Here is a 10,996-nt window from a genome sequence, read left to right as displayed (position 1 = left end):
AATTGCCTGTATGGGATCCATCGAACTCCCCGTAACCTTGGGAGACTGTCCAGTCTCGGTAACCAAGATGATGGAGTTCGTCATGGTGAACCTCCCATCAGCCTACATCGTACTGCTCGAAAGACCCGCCCTGATTGGGTTGGGGGCAGTGTCATCTGTTAGGCACTTAGCCATTAAGTTCCTGACCTCTAGTGGCATCAGGATGCTAAAGGGAGACCAGCTCGCAGGAAGGGAGTGATATAGCATTTCCATAAGAGGAAAAAGTTAGACAAGTGCACAAGCTCTTGTGGTTATCCAATAGATAAATGGGTCGGTCTTCGAGATAGATGAAGAAATCAACCCCAGAATATAAGAAAGGGCTGACCTCAAACCTTTAGAAGAGCTCGAGGAGGTCAGGCTCGATGAAGTAGATGTTAAAAAGGTGGTGAAGGTGGGTAAGAACCTTTCTGAAAAGGCAAAATAGCAATTAATTTACTTCTTGAAAGAAAACCAAGATGTGTTCACATGGTCACACTCGGACATGGTAGGAATTAGTCTGAATGTCATAAGCCACGCACTTAACATTGACAAAAGCTTCCCCCCGAGGCAACAAAAGCGAAGACTCCTAGACGACGATAGAAAGAAGGATCTCAAGGAGGAGGTCGACAAGTTAAAGGCAAATCGATTCATACGAGATGCCTTTTATCCTGATTGGATTGCCAATCCAGTGTTGGTCCCGAAACCCAATGACAAATGGTGAACCTGTATCGGCTACTCATACCTTAACAAGGCATGCCCTAAAGACTGTTTCCCCTTACCTCGGATAGATCAGCTCGCAGACGCCACTACAGGTCATGGCATCATGTCATTCATGGACGCTTATTCTGGATATAACCAGATCGCCATGCATATGCCAGATCAGGAACATACGAGCTTCGTAACCGATAAAGGGTTGTTTTGCTACAATGTCATGCCTTTCGGGTTGAAAAATGTTGGAGCCACGTACCAAAGGCTCGTGAACAGAATGTTTGCCGAGAAAATTGGAAATAACATGGAAGTTTATGTTGATGATATGCTAGTTAAATCGAAACATAACGATAACCATGTGGATGATCTCGCAGAATGCTTTACTGTACTTCGAAAGTACAACATGAAACTTAACCCACAAAAGTGCTCGTTCGAAGTGTCTTCGGGAAAGTTCTTTGGGTTTATCGTAAATGCACGAGGGATAGAGGTTAATCCAGACAAGATTAAGGCATTGATAGATATGTCCTCACCTCGAAAGCACAAGGATGTCCAGAAATTAAATGGACGGATGGCGGCATTGAGTAGGTTTATCTCAAAATCTACAGACTGTTGTCTTCCTTTCTTCAACCTTTTGAGAGGGGGCAAAAAATTTGAGTGGTCAGAGGAGTGCGAGCTCTCATTTCAGAACCTTAAGAAGCACCTCTCTGAACCACCAATCTTGTCGAAACCTGTCACAAGAGAGGTTTTGTATTTATACCTCGCGACAACCGAACACGCCATTAGTGCGGTGCTCGTCCGAGAAGAGAAAAAGGTACAAAAGCCCGTGTACTATGTCAGCAAAAGGTTATTGGGGTAGAATCGAGATACCTGTTAATGGAAAAATTGATTCTTAGCCTGATACATTCATCTCGAAGGCTCCAACCCTACTTCCAAGCACATCCTATTCATGTGCTAGTTGACCAGCCACTACGACAAGTTTTGTCCAAACCAGAGGCATCTGGAAGATTGTTAAAGTGGGTTGTCGAGCTCGCACAATTCGAGATCACATACCACCCGAGAATGACCATCAAGGGACAGGCCCTGGCGGATTTCATTGTCGAGTGTACTGGAATGTCAAATGATGAAGTTGTAACTCCAGCCCGCGAGCTGTGGAAACTTTATGTTGATGAATCCTCCAACAAAAATGGATCAGGGGCAGGCATTATACTGATTACCCAAGTACGAAATCGATTCCACTCCGCTTTAAGGTTCAACTTCGAAGCGTCGAATAACGAGGTTGAATACAAAGCATTACTAGCAGGACTTCGAATAGCCAAGGAACTCAAAGCAAAGGCTATACTATGTTATAGCGACTCACAGCTGGTAGTCAACCAAGTTTTGGGGGAATACCAGGCTCGGGGCATAAGAATGGTCGCGTACCTAGAGAAAGCAAAAACTACGCTCGAAAAGTTTGAATTCTACGCTATAGAGCAAGTCCCTTGAGAACAAAATTTGAATGCAGACACGTTGGCCAGGCTCGCTACAACCAACGAGGCCGATACATTGAACGTGGTCTCGGTAGAGTTTCTATTGACCCCGAGTATCAGCGAGCCTGACGAAGAGGACGTATACATGATCGACTCATAACCTACCTGGATGACCCCAATAATCGATTACCTCGAAACCGGAAGTCTCCTAGCAGAACGGAACGAGGCTTGAAAATTGATGTATCAGATCTCGAGGTACACTATTGTGGAAGGAAGGTTGTATCGAAGAGGGTATTCAATGCCATTACTCTGATGTGTAACTCCACCCGAGGCGAAGAAAATTTTGGAAGAAATTCATGAAGGATTTTGTGGAGATCACACTGGGGGGCATAGTCTATCCAAAAAGGTGATAAGACAGGGGTATTTCTGGCCCACAGTCAAAACAAACGCGTTCGAGTATGTCATACGATGTGATAAATTCCAGCGATTTGCTTCAATTCCACGAGCTCCACCTACCGAGCTTACCATGTTGACCGTCCCTTGGCCATTTGTAGTGTGGGGAATTGACCTTATAGGCTCGTTGCCAACTGGAAAAGGTGGAGTGAGGTACGATGTGGTTGTCTTCGATTATTTCACAAAATGGACCGAAGCTGAACCCCTGGCCACTACGACCTCGAAAAAAGTTTTAGACTTTGTGGTAAAAAATATCATCTGCCGATATGGCATGCCCAAAAAGATAGTGTCAGACAATGGTACCCAGTTCGACAGTGACCTGTTTACCTATTTCTGCGAAAAAATGGTATAATAAAAAGCTTCTCCTCCGTCGCCCATCCCTAGTCAAATGGTCAGGTCGAAGCAGTCAACAAGACCCCAAAAAGCTCCATAAAGAAAAGGTTAGAAGAGGCTAAGGGAAGGTGGCCTGAGGAGATACCTCAGGTCTTGTGGGCTTATTGAACCACAACTTGAACTTCAACAGGGCATACTCCCTTCTCCCTAGCATATGGGTGCGAGGCCATGTTGCCTATTGAAGTCAAAATACCTACAATACGGAGCCATGCGTACAATCAGGCCTCAAACCAATCCCATCTCGAAGAAAGTCTAGACCTCATTGAAGAAAGATGAGATGAAGCTCAATTGAAAAATGCTGCATACCAGCAGCGAGCTACTAGGTATTTCAATAAGAGGGTTCGAGAAAGAAAATTTGGATTGGGAGACCTGGCCCTACGACATGTGTTTCTGGCTACACGAGACCCATCTGCTGGGGTACTCGGACATAACTGGGAAGGACCTTATTAGATCGAGTCTATCATCTGGCCTGGGGTGTATAAATTGGCGAGATTAAATGGAGAGTTGGTCCCACGAGCTTGGAATGGTGAACATCTACGACCTTATTATCAATAATGTAGGAAGGGTGTTTTGTTGTAACCAAGCTTGTGTATTTTTTAGACTTTTGTTAATAAAATGTTAAATTTTGCTCAAAAGTTGTTTTCTTTATTAAATGTTGTATTTTTTTCAAACTCTCTTAATTCAATAACCTATGGTCACACTCATAGGATATTAAGGGGGCATCAGTGCTATACAATTATACCATAAGTTTGAAAAAATAAATAACATAGAATAAAAATGTCTGGATCATTAACCCGACATGAAAGTTTTAAGTATACATGTAAACTAATAAAAATGTCTGGATCATTAACCCGACATAAAAGTTACAAATGTATACGCGAGCTATAAGTGTATGGATTAATAACCAAACACGTGAGCTAAGATTGTCTGGACATAACCAGATTATAAAAATTATAAGTGTATGGATTACAAACTAGACACGAGCCAAATAAGTTTGGAACAAACCAGCTAAAACTAATCGACAGAAAGTTGGAGTGTAAATAAACCAACTATGAATTAAGTCGAGTCCGAGGCTAGAAAGTTTTGAAAAATTAGTTTCGACCTCACAACCTCGAGAACTTACTCGAGGATGAGAAAAAGTGACTAGAAAAGTAAGATATAAGCAAACTACTAAGATTACATGCCATATAAGTACTTTCGAGTACATGGTAAAAGTAAGGTTCAACCTTGACAATAACGAGGTCGGGCATGGATATATCGAGTAAACTGTTCATGAATGCATTGAAACTCAAGCTTAAATCTAAAAAATGTGTTTGTACGAATAAATAAACATAAAAGCAAGCCTTTAGTATAACACGCTTGAAATATTTCAACCCAGAAATGTAAAATCAAATGCATGAAGGTTTCGAACAAGAAAATCGTGTGCCTAAAGATTAAAAGTACAGTCTAAATAATAATGAAATAGCTCTAAAACGAGCTATGTATTGTCTTTGCCCCAAGTGCATATATATAAAATGAGTTACAAAAAATAATGGGACACAGCCCATGATTCCACACTTATGGAGCCGACACCTTCTCCCCAGTCGTTCCTGATGCTCTCGTGGTTTCCCCAACTGCTCCTAATGGTCCCGCGGTCTCTTCAGCCTTGAGTCTGGCGTCTTCCTCATCAAGGCGAGTCTTCCATCTATTGACAAACTCGGCCTCCAAGATGTCTAGGAAGCTTGTATCGAGCTCGGGGTTGTTCACCCAGATTCGATACATTGCCATATCAATGGCATGATCCTTCTTAGCCTTGAACTCTGCCAGGAGGCGAGCCTTCTCACCTTCGATTATGTCGAAAGTGGCTGCCTTTTCTCCCTCAAGCTTGGCATTCAGCTCCTAAAGTTCCTTGATTCTGGAATCCTTCTCCTTGATATCAAAATCCTTGGCCTCCAACTTTGATTCGAGTTCAGATATCTTTAATGTCGCAGCCTTGAGCTCGTCTGCGAGCTTTAACTAGAGGTTCTTCACCTCCTAAGCGTAGGCCTAGCTTGCGTAAACTTCGTTGTTTAATTTGAAGTTAAGTTGAGCAAACGCGGTGAAAGCATGTACACATAAACAAAAATGGGTTATTAAACATACAAGATAAGTTCGTCTAAGCAATGTTACAAAGTAAAAGTACTTACCGAGGTGAAGAGCTCGTTTCCCTTGTCAAAGATGGTGTTGGTGTCGGGCAGGAGATAAGGAACTGCCATTGAGGAGCGCCAAGGGTTGCTGAGACTTTGGCCGACTAGAGATAATATATCCGAGCCCAGACTGACTCTGTGTGTCCCCGCAGCATTATCGATCAATATTCGGGGGCGTGGGTCGAGATCGACAACAGACGCTCCCGTGTGGGAACCTGTTTCCTTGGGGCCAGAGTAGTTTGTTGGGAAACCTAGACTTCAGGAGGAGGCGGGGGGTGTGAGACCTCGGCAGGTCCCCTGACCTCGGGGTATACAGCAATAGCTTGGCTCAAGCCTTGGGAGTCCGGGGCTGGAGGAGTCACCTTGGCTCTTTTGGGGATCTTTGAGGGGCGCCTCCCTTTCTGTGATGCCCTCTGGCACTTACTCACCTTCGCCCCCATAGGACGGCTCAGTACGTTGTCCAAGTCGGAGTCCATGTCGCCTGCAAATACACAATTTACACATTAGTGATCGATCCTAAACTAGAAAAAGAAGCAAGACTAAGGTCAAAAAAAACCTAACTGGTACTCACTACCGAGCTTGTGCTCGGCGACAAAGAAATTACCCTATCTTTAGAGGATGTTGGGGGAGTCCCTTCTCTATATGTAGGAGACAGCCTTGAAAGGTCTCTATAAATGTTGGTCACGTATTGAACGGAGACCCCATCCCAAACCTCGTTTAAACTATACATGGTTTGGTACTGACCTAACCAGCTATCAAACCTACGTACCCTCTCATGTACCCAGGACCAAGCATGAAAATTATTGCTAGGTTCCTCAAAAAGGACAATTATGTCGGGTTTGTATTTATAAAGAGAAGGGGACCACATGGCAGAACTAAGTATTACTTTACCTCCGCCACTCGAGCTCGAGGCCTCGTCTTGGGCTTCATTTCCCGAGGCAGGCCGATCATGATAGCAAGCCACAGAGGGACGGGCCCGTGAGCTCAAAGACCTCCGTCTCGGGGGAAGTCTCTCAGTGGGAAGTGTCACATGCTCCCACTTAAAGTACTTGTGGTAGGCAGAGTCGTCTGTAGACTGGTCTTGCTCCAAGAGGCCACAGGCTCGGAGCCGCTCTTCATGGAGAAGATAAGATAAAGAACGCCGACCATAAGGCAGTTGGAGCAGAGTTTCCTTATGTTAAACCATCGACTCTGAGGGGGTGGGACGGTGATAGTTGGCTAAAGAAATGGTTACATGTTATTATTCCAAGCCTAATCATTAAACGAAAAGGAAAGGAATAAGTGTGAGTACTTACGGATGCATTGGAATGAATTGAATCTAGAAGGAGCGAGACCATCTGTCTAGAAGAAAGCGAGCTTGAAGTTGGGAGGATGGTTTGGCATATCCTCGAAAAGTTTCTTCTCCTTCAGATAGCTTGAAAAATAGTAGAAGCCATCCCCTCCCCGAGCTCGAGAGGGGTTACTTTTGAGATAGAAGAGATACAGAATCTCTTGGGGTGAGGGTCCTTTCCACTTCAGCTCGTGGTACAGGGACCTAAGGGTGGAAAGAACCCTATATGAATTGTTCTAGATTTGAAAGGTAATGAGCCCAACAAAGTCCAAAAAATCCTTAAAATAGGATTTCATGGGTAGCGAATCCCCTGCTCTCATGTGCTCGCAACTCCAGGCTGCGAGCTTAATCTTCTTGTTAGGATTGCCATCTCCCGGGGCGAAGCAGCTCCGCTTATTCAGAGTAGCAGGTCGGCACATCAATGCGTCTGAAAGTTTCAGGTCGTGGCAAACTAATAGCTTAGAAATTTGGCCCGTTGAGGTGACTAAGCTCCATTAATGCTCAGCCTCGAAAAAACCCTTTTGCAGGGTGGGAATGGACGCAGCTCGAGAAGTGGAAGGACAGTTTGAAGGGTCCTCCATTAGCGAGATGAAAAGTGCACCAGACTCGTAAGAAATGGTGACTTTGAGTTTGGGATCGAGCGGGATGGGTCTAATCTCGGGGCCCGGATTTGGATAAATCGCGACCCAAAGTATCTTCCTTTTTCCTTCCTTGACCTCATCAATCTGACGTCAAAAACGATCTTGGACGTCCTCTTGTTCGCACCTCTCGTGGTGCTCACATATCAAGTGCTAGTTTTGAGTGAAGGGAGACTCCGGACTGAGAGTTGATGGAGAGTAAGGAATTGTGAGCACTGATCCCCACCGATTCTCAGAGTTTTGCAGCATCTAACAAGAAAGAAAAGGGTGAGGGCCAGGCATGCAAGAAAACACAGAGTGCAGTTTTGGTGATTCGAGCTCGGAAGCACGAGATCACAGAGTAAACTCAATCGAGACTGAGGTCTCGAAAGGATAAATCGAATTCGAAGTGGAATCCTGAACTATTGTAAAGTTAGGGCTTCGAGCATGTACTTAACACGAGACTAGGGAAGTTTGGATTCATTTTAAGGATCCTGGATTTTCAGGGATAAAGCTGACGATTACCCAAAAAGGTGATAATTTTAGGATTTGTGCAGTTAAAAACCCTAATTCAAAACCCCCCATTTCTTGGCTTACACAATACGCTATTATTCAAAAAAAATCCTACCTTTGCATTTCTTGCACTGAATCTGGGTTTGAAACCTATGATTAAAAAAAATTTGAATCCTAATTTTATGTAGTATCAGCTAAACAATATTGCTAAGGCTATTAACTAGTGCATATATTCATACGGAAAGAAAGTACGTAAAAATGCATGAAGAATTAATGATTAAGAAATCAAAGAACTGAAACTTACACATAGAAGCTTGCAGATATAGCGATGTTGCCGACTGAAGGATCGGTTTCAAGAATGATCTCACGGAGTCAAAAATGCTAAGATTATTTTGTCTTCTTGGTTTGAAGAACATGCAAAGAAGAAAAGAGAGTTTTGGCTCTAGTTTTTTCTTTTTCTCTGAAAGCCAAAATGAAAAATGTATTGAGGAAGATGAAGTGGGCTTATTTATAGACCCCATAATATCAAGGGTCATAATGATCTGAATCGTTGGTTTAATTTGGGAAATGATCTGACAGTTGGAATACAAATATGATAGTGGCGGCAAAAAGCTAAGACGTGAAAAGACGTGGGTGTGTCGAAAAAGTACTCAAGTACTCCGATTGTACAATCTGTGGCTGACGTGTGTCCACACTCGAGTGTGGTAGGTGGCTCGATTTTCAGAAGAGCCAGTTCAAAAGTTTCCTTCTCATAGGATTCGAACTGATACTTTTGAGGGGGCAAAATGTTACACCCGAATTTCGAGAATAGAAATTTGGATCTCAAAAGACAAGCTCGTAAAGTGCCAGCTCAAAATAAGCAGGTTCGTCATAATCAGCTTTAATGAAAATATCAAGAATAGTCTCGTTGTGTAGTAAGTGCGACAACATCAGAATTGGTGAGCTCGAAAACTATGTGGTCTCGGAGATGCTCCGAGAATATATGTCAAGCTCGAAGCTACAATGACAGTGGTTCAACACTTGTATAAATTCCCTGATTCCTTTCCTGCCATCAGACAAGATGGTTCGAGCTCGGGCATTGTGAGCTCAAAAAGGATGATCTGAACAATGTTACTTGTTAAAAGTCGAGGCGAACCAAGGTAGAGAGCTCGTGATGGTTGATCAGTCTCGAAGGCGTGTGAATTGAATGTTCAAGGTTGCGAGCTGAGTGTGAACATCTTTATTGTTATAAAATCCCTATGTTTAAGGGATTGGTTGTAATTTGTTGTTAAATCCCAAATATCATGGGATTTATACGCGTACGTAGTAACTATATGCATTTAATTGCATTTATTTAATTGATTTGTATAATTTCTGGGAGATATTCAGTAAACTACTCTATAAATAGTGTGGAGCAGTTCATTTGTAGAGGAGGAAGAAATTTGTATTGGGAAGATTCTATAAAATTGCTTCCAGAAAGCTTTGAGAGAATTCCATAAAGTGAATAACACCGACTCGCGGACTAGGCAGATTTTAACTACTGAACCACATAAAAATCATGTCTATTATTGTTTGTTTACTCTGGTATTTTGTTTAATTGCTCTACATTTCTAAGTTGACAAAAAACGTCGTCAAAAGTGTGGGACTGAGACTCCTTAAAGAGATTCAGGGTTGATGGTAACATATCTTAATACTAGTAACCAAACTAGTATTAGGTTCAATAGGTAATAACAAGTCAATCAAGTGAATAGTAGTAGTACTCAAATTTTGTCCCATCTGAAATATGAGTACTAGTGTGTTACAAAAATGAGGGTTAAAACCGAAAGGTTTTTTTAATAGAAATTGGTCTTGAAAAAATAAGTATTTTAGGATAGCAAAATACTATAAGAGTTCTACCTATATAGACCTAGGGGTGGTGCCACCCCTCATGAGAATTGGGAGTTATTCTCAAGAAAAGTCTATGAATGGAATTTGCACATGAACATTAATTAACGTTGCAAAAGCGAGACATTGAGGTCTCAAGTAAACATAGCGAAGGTGTGTGTGTTATCACCAGTTTGTTATCAAGGAATAATGGTTCAATGCTTCGGCAACAAAAATTTGAACAAACTTTGTGATAATTACACTATGGTAAAATTCAAGTCGAAAGACATTTTATTTTATGCACCAATGTAAAGGTTTCTATAGAGAGTAATTTTTTAATCAAGTGGGAGAATATTATATTTTAATATAATGTTGGATTAAATAAGTGTTACAAAATGTGATTATTTAATCTAAGTGGGGGATGTTATATTATTTTAAATAATATAATGTTAAATTAAATAATATGCCAAAATGTGATTTGTCACACCTTGTAACATATTATTGAGAGTCTCAAAATTTGTAGTGCACCAAATTTATTTTTTAGTTTATTAAAATTTTTGTGTTTTATTTTATTTAAGTGTTAAGTGTGATAAATTATTTTATTTAAATGTTGTTTATTTTATTAGTTGTTGTTTGTTTTATTTGATTGTTTGTTATTTTATTTAATTGTTAGAATTGTTTGTAGAATATTTTTGTGAAATTACTTGTTAAATGATATATATTTATTTTTATTTTAAAATGTGATTGTGTGAGATTTGGTTGAATGCACTAAGGTGCATGGTAGGTAGTGATGCACCCTAGTGATTGAGTATGTGCATGTGCACGGTTGCATGGTGTGCATGCAATAGTTTTCTACACATTAATTTCCTTTTATTGGTTTATTTATGTTTATTTAATTAAGGAATTTAAAAAGAAAATAACACTACAACAATATTTAGTATATATTACATTAAAGAATAGCATATATTTAGAAGTGCTATTATTAAGTGGGGGATTAAAAACACACAGATCTTAATAGTGGGGGATTAAAAACACACGGATCTGAATAAGACATATTTTGGCGCCATATGACTAAAACTCAGGCGCCAAAATGAATTTCTGCCAAATTCCCTTTCTCTCAGCCTTTCTCTAAGTTACCCTTTCTCTCCGCCTCCATCTCTCACTCACGAAGACTCACTCCGCCCTCTCCGCCCTCAACTCATCTCTGCCTCACGAAGACTCGCTCCAGAGTGGAGCTCTTTCTCCGCCTCACGAAGTCACGCTCCAGAGTGGAGCTTCTCTACCTCACGAGTTCTCTGCCTCACGCCCACTATCTCAGGTTCGTTTCTCTCATCCCTGATAATACAAATTGTTGGCTGAATGTTGTAGATTGATATGATAAAAAACCCATCTTTGATAGAAACTAGATTGATATGCAATTTTAGATATTGCTATGTTCAATGTTCAAGAGAAACAGCTATGAAGATTATAATTCAAGAGATAAAAAAGATG

Source organism: Humulus lupulus, chromosome 1, assembly GCF_963169125.1.
Source record: "Humulus lupulus chromosome 1, drHumLupu1.1, whole genome shotgun sequence".
In the NCBI taxonomy this organism is placed as follows: Eukaryota; Viridiplantae; Streptophyta; class Magnoliopsida; order Rosales; family Cannabaceae; genus Humulus; species Humulus lupulus.
Note: the sequence above shows the minus strand (reverse complement) of the source record.